The sequence below is a fragment of the Macrobrachium rosenbergii genome, chromosome 53 (genome assembly GCF_040412425.1).
Source record: "Macrobrachium rosenbergii isolate ZJJX-2024 chromosome 53, ASM4041242v1, whole genome shotgun sequence".
NCBI lineage: Eukaryota > Metazoa > Arthropoda > Malacostraca > Decapoda > Palaemonidae > Macrobrachium > Macrobrachium rosenbergii.
In genome coordinates, this window is record NC_089793.1 from 29,975,324 (window position 1) to 29,982,823 (window position 7,500).

Below are 7,500 nucleotides of genomic sequence, written 5' to 3' on the forward strand. Positions count from 1 at the left end.
CATCTTCTGAATAATAATAATAATAACATAATAATAATAATAATAATAATAATAATAATAATAATATCTGCACTTCCTCATTCGACCCGATCAAGAGCTTCCCCATCACCTGAGGAGGAGGAGGAGGAGAGAGAGAGAGAGAGAGAGAGAGAGAGAGAGAGAGAGAGAGAGAGAGAGAGAAAGGGGAAAGTTACGCCAAACACAAAACTTGGTGTAAAAGACGGAGCAGAGAAACGACGGCGTAATGAATAGCTCCGCAGAAGATAAATTAGCGCACAAGAAAATGCAGCAACAGAGTAGGAAAAACGACGGAAATGCGAAAAGAGAAAAGAAAAGAAAAAAAAGAACTGGAAAGGAAAACAGTGATATCAAGACAACTGTGGAGGACTCGCGAGGAAAAAGGAACCCAAGAACAAAGAAGAAGAAGAAGAAGAATCCTCCAGATGATTAGGGTCTAGAAAAAGCGCCGAGAAAGAGAGAATGACGCCGTAACAAAGGATCGCCAAATGAACTTTCGAATAAAAACGGGAATTTTAGATATATAAAAGAAAAAAGCAAAACAAAAGACAAAAGACTTACACTATGGGGAGAGTGTCGATGCAGACGAAAGTTTTCATACTGCTTACAACCCACTCTCTCTCTCTCTCTCTCTCTCTCTCTCTCTCTCTTTCTGTGTGTGTGCGTTTAGTAACAAAGTCTTTCTTAAATAATCGATACCATTTGTCCCTTACCTATAAGTGCCGTTTGTTTGCTGATTCTCTCTCTCCCTCCCTTCCTCTATCTCTCTGTCTCTCTCTCTTTCCTTCCAATTACGCTCATAAGGAGGACAGTAGGAGGTAGTCAAGCATAAATGATTGAATTACGGACCTCTGTTTCACGTCCCTTCTCCCCTACCCATTCCCCCTTCCCCCACCCCTAACAGACCCTCCCCCTCCTCCTCGTCGTCATCTCTTTTCCTCTTCCCCTTCTCCGCTATTATTTATTTTTCCCTTTTGATACAATTATAGGATATTGGTACTTTTACCTCCTTCTTCCTTGCTCTGAAATTTCTACCTTCTTTTTTTTGTAATTGATATTTCAGGGTTCTGGAGCGCGAGTGCCAACGCGCATGCGCATATGGCATTCTTTTCTGATGACAAAGACAGTCAGATGGTAGATGCAAGCCTTGCCAACATTATAATTTGAATTCTTCAGAAAATGGAACCTCTCCAGTTATTGTAGTTACAAAAACAATTTAAATGATATCAATGGACACGGCTAATAATAATAATAATAATAATAATATTATTATTATTATTATTATTATTATTATTATTATTATTATTATTATCTTTTAAAAAGAATGGTTGCATCGTGTGCATTAATTTCTTATTGCGTCTTCTCAAATTTTCTTATGACTCGCTTCTCTTGCACGCTAGCATTGGTCAACAATTGGCCAATATTCATATTTCGGCAAAGAAAATTATAAACAGCAGTTTAATTCTCTATACAAGAGCAAGGCAATGAAAAATCGTGTGGTAAATAATAATAATAATAATAATAATAATAACAATAACAGATTTAGTAGGGTTTACTCTTTTATCGTTGTATCGTTGTTTTTTTTTTTGTATTTTGTAAGTATTTGTTTTTTCTGAGCCTTGAAAATGTCGTTCTCTTCCATGACGGAAAAGCTTTGCCAGGAATAAATGTAGTAGTGTCGCTGTATTTCTCCATTTCACAAATAAATAATAACAATAACAATAAAAGAACAACTACAACAACAACAGTGAGTAAAAGGTCCTAAGAAAAGCAGCTTCAAACGGTTCTTGAATCATTCAGCTGTTCTAAATCAAATGTGTTAATAAGCAAACGACAAACAAATATAAATCTAACAACAAAATTTAACCCAAATTTAATTTCAGTCCCTATGGTTAATGTCGTCAATAGTTACCGACATTGTCAATTGTCCGCTGGTATGGTCGCTAGTGTTTGCGCCTCCCCCAGTCAGGGCGGTGAATCTGTATCATGATCAGTTACTGCCGCAGAGTGGGTCTGCGGCGGGAAGCTGAAACCAACATTCTTTGGAAGCTAGAATTTCAAGCCAGTGGCCCTTGTGTGCTTGTTCCATGTGAATAGGTTTCATCTACCGAAATAATAATAATAATAATAATAATAATAATAATAATAATAATAATAATAATAATAATAATAATAATAATAATAATAATAATATTAAATGTCGACAAAATCAACGAAGCATTTGATAATAGTAATAACATTTGAAGTCGATTATTATTTTGGGTAAATTTAAGAGAAAATCCAGATTTCAAAATTACAGACAGGTCTTAAAATCTTCTGTTAGGATTTATTTAAAATGTTGATGTCGGGTCTCTTTAAAAGACGTGTCTAATACGAAAACACAAGCAACCGTTGAGCTGCAATATCCCAAAATCAGCTGGAAACCGTCGGTATCATAATTATCATTGTCATGAATGTATTTCTCTTAGTAACTATAAGTCATGTCATTTCCAATCATACAAAATTGTGATTTCCAAAACACGCATAAAATTTCCCCCAAAAAACGAAAAACAAGTCACTGAAAACTCTTCTTAGTGTACTCGAAATAATCAGGATTTTTCTGTCTATTTATGAAAGTCATCTTCGATTTAGTGTTCATAATCACTCTCCCCGATTCAAAATCCCAAAGGAAACGAATGGAGAAATGCTCCTTTCCAGTGAGGATTCGAATCCACGCTAGTCAGGACAGTCTAACGGTTAATCCATTGCACCGTCACTGAGGGGGAGAATTTTTCTCAAAAAATTGTACAAACATCTCTGAAATGTCAGCCTACAAGCGACTCTTTGCTTTATATGTTGAAATATATAGATTCTGTTAGTAACATTCCACAACTCGATGCATTGAAATGACAGGAATGACTTGCTATTTTCTGTATTTCCTAATACTTAATATAATTTATACTGAAAGCCTTGAAATCCGAAAGGAAATTAATACAGAAATGCTAGTTGTCAATTGGGATTTTAACTCAACCCATAACGCTAAACATAATCATCTTCTTCTGTTGACACGAACATTTATTTGTCAAATTAATGTATACTTTTATTGTACCAAAAACAAACCTGTCATCACCAAAATAATATACCATCAAATGGTTATTGTTTTAAAGGCTGAAATATACAGATTATATTGGCCGCATTCACTAATTCTGTATATTGTAATAACCACTATCTGTATACTTTTTCATCATGTAGAGCCGTAAGCTCTTCGTATTGTTATCAAGACGATAATACAAAGACAGCTTAACATTGCATTATGAAGATGCTTATTGAATTGTAATTATATTCAACAGACATAAGTACTTCAGGAATGAAACTGAGTAATATATTCCTTTAAACACTAGCGGATCCAGGAAAATTTCATACGGGGAGCACCAATTTTCATATTATACATATACATGTTATTATTATTAAGATACATATATATATATATATATATATATATATATATATATATCTTATATATATATATATATATACATATATATAAAACATTCACTAAATAGAATGGCTTTCTCATTGTTAACCAGCTTTTTTGTTATATCTTTTCTGCTAATTCGTCCATTCGTCGTCGGAGGCATTTTTCACGGATTACACCATTCACTAGATAGAATGGCTTTCTCATTATCCAACCAGCTTTTTTGTTATATCTTTTCTGCTGATTCTTCCATTCGTCGTCGGAGGCATTTTTCCACCTAAAAGTATTAAAAGAAATGGCCAGGCACTGTCGAGTTGGAGAGAGGTGGAAAAATGCCTCCGACAACAAATGGAAGAATCAGCAGAAAAGATATAACAAAAAATCTGGTTAACAATGAGAAAGCCATTCTATTTAGTGAATGTTGACATCTGTGAAAAATTGTGCCCTAAAAGTGTGTTTATATATACATATATATATATATATATTATTTCCTATATATAGATATAGAAATATATATATATATATATATATATATATATTATTTCTATAATAGATTTTTATTTTTCCTTATTCTATATATTTCTCATTTATGTTATTATTATCTGAATATTATTATTTTATTTTGTCATTATTTTTCATGGGGAGGGGACATGTTCAGTGCACCCCTGGATCCAAGTCTTAAAAGGTTCTTGCTCCCTAAAAATTAAATCTTCCTCACAAAATTTAAAGGCTATTTACGACTCACGAGGTCAATTTTGGTCAAATTTGCCTACATACTCGCACATAGTCTTTTGCGAAATCTTTTTTGTTAATAGATTAACAAACGTACAAACAGACCTGTATCATGTTTATAAAAAAAAAATTACAACCAAGCGTGATTTCAGGCTTTGATGGTGCTAATGAGGCAATCAAAATATAACTCGATAATGAGTTCGCCAAAAATAGTTGTGCTAATACAGCATAATTGCAACAACCAGTATGCAGAATGGTTTAGTATCAATATATCAGAGAGAGAGAGAGAGAGAGAGAGAGAGAGAGAGAGAGAGAGAGAGAGAGAGAGAGAGAGAGAGAGAGAGAATAACAACTAGGAATGAATAATTTTCATCAACAAATATTAAAGAAAGTAAACGAGAGAGAGAGAGAGAGAGAGAGAGAGAGAGAGAGAGAGAGAGATTACAACTAATTATGAATAATTTCCACCAACTAATATTAGAAAAAGTAAAGGGAGAGAGAGAGAGAGAGAGAGAAGAGAGAGAGAGAGAGAGAGAGAGAGAGAGAGAGAGAACTAGGCATGAATCATCTCCATTCCACAGTATACAAAAAAAAAAATAATGAGGAGAATTGCTAAATCATCTCCATTACGCCATTCTCCAACCTGTTCAGCGCAAGCCTCACGTATAAAACAGCAAAATAATCACCTCCTTTGTTTCCTCAAAAATTCACTGCGTTTAGCGCAAAGGTCTTTTGTATCTTGGAAACAACGAAGGCAATTCTTTTACCTTTGAAATCTCTAACTACGGGATACTTAACGAGCGTTGCGAAAAATATCCCATTCATTATCCGTTTTCTCTTTCCAGTAGACCGAAGGAGATTGTTTATTTCCAAATTAAAAAGGCAGATTAAGAAACATGAAAAAAAAACTTTTGTTGCTGAAGGAAGAATATAAGTTCTCGAACTTCCACGCTCAGTTGCATTCAAAGTATTCCTCACTGAAGGTGATTAACAACTAAGAACCGCATAAAAATGTATAAACTACGGCTATTAGTGGATCCATCGTTTTTGTAAAAAAAAATAAGAAAATAAATAGTATCTGAATAATAATCTTACGTCGGCTTTCAACAAACGACAAAATGTTTGAAGGATTTCAAGGGCAAAGCCGACCATTATTCAAGGCATCCTGGATGCTTGGGTTTATTCGATGTAATTCCTTCTGTGGGAAAATCAAAGCATACTGCAATGTTAAAACATTATGAAAGGGGTATAAAGTTGCTTAGTATAACACGTATGTTCTTCCACACACATATATATTTCTAGTATGTGTATATATATATATATATATATATATATATAGTATATATATATATATATATATATATATATATATATATATAATATATATATATATATATATAATATATATATATATATGTACAACATCTATATATAACAATATATATCTATATATACAATATATATATTATATATATACATATATATATATGCATATATACAGTATACCACTGTATAAGTATATATATACATATATATGTAGATATATGTATTTATATAAAAAAATAAATATATCTGCATGTATATATACATATACATATATATATATATATATATATATATATATATATATATATATATATATATATATATATATACATACAGACAATTACAAGGAAAAAGAGGAAGACATTCCAGGTGTCTCATGCAAGGGAACTAGACTTTCCCCACACAAGAACGAGCAAGTCCTTCATTAGAAAAACACGTCGGGACATGATAGAGGATAAAGACTGACTCAGTGATAACACCACCATTTAAAACCTGTGAGAAAGTCCTCAATAAAATGAAATATGAAAGTGAGTGACACGCACTGAAATTTTTTAATTGCCAATTATTTTGTGTAATCAGATCAATTCGCAATGGGTGATTAATGTATGAAGCAATGAATATCAAAGCCAACACTAAAACAGACTATTGAAATAATTATTCACAGTTTCATAATCACCTTTATTAACCTAATACCACTATCAAAGTTAATTATTACGCGACGCCAGTACAGAACAACCAATGCCCTGTGCTGATTACAATTATCAATTATCCATGATAATATGAAAAGTAATATTCACAATAAACGAGAGGGAACAACATGATCAAATCCTTGAGATAAATTCAGAAATCTACAAACTTGTAAGGTGAGGATGTGGGTGGGGGGAGGGATGGAAGGAGAAAAAAATACTATTCATCCCATCTTCCCATCAACAGAAATAGGACGAGGCAACTTAGAAAAACAGAATACGTGAGCAAGGCATTAAAAGAATAAGAGAGAAAAAAAAATAGGGACAAATTTCGAATGGAAGGAGCCCCACGTTTTTCAAAGAAAAGGCTTTCAGTTCTGGCACGAAAAGATTCGAAGCTGAACTAAAGGGAAAGCGTTGTACTTTTGTTATGGAGAGGACTGCAAGCGTTCGGTGGACTATCTGTCATGCTACACACTGAATAAACATAGCATTTTTATCTACATGACTATGAGAAGTATAATGTCTAATACCTGTTACTTTCAATAACAATGGACTGTATGAAAACATCGTATATATGTCGTAAGTGTGTGTGTGTATATATATATATATATATATATATATATATATATATATATATATATATATATTATATATATACTGTATATACATATATAAAAACGTAAGAACAGATTAACCACGCTGGTTATACCTCTTATCGAAGCTTATACCGTTCCGGATTTTCGTCAAGTCAAAGAATTTCAGAAACATGACCCTTTCCCTGAATTAATCCAATCATTGCTAGCACGTGCGTACAAGTTCTTTGTATGAGATACGAGAGCTCTCTCTCTCTCTCTCTCTCTCTTCATTTGTAAAGTGTATGTATGCATGTACGTAAGGTATATGTGTATATATATATGCAGTATATATATATATATATATATATATATATATATATATATATATATATATACATATATACAACAAGTATATACATATATATGTATACGCACACATTCATATACATATAGTTTTTCATATGACAAATCAAACAGTAGAAAGTGCGCGAAGCTTTCAAGCAATCAAGTTTTCTGCACAGTTGGGAAAATCAAGGCCACAGAGGCCAGATCTATCTTTCGGTGGCCTTGGTATACGCTGCATGAGCCGCCGGCCATAAACCTGACCACAGACCAGTGGTGGCCCGGCCCATATCGTTGCCAGACCCACGATTATGGCAAACTTTAACCTTAAGTAAAATAAAAACTTCTTAGGCCAGAGGGCTGC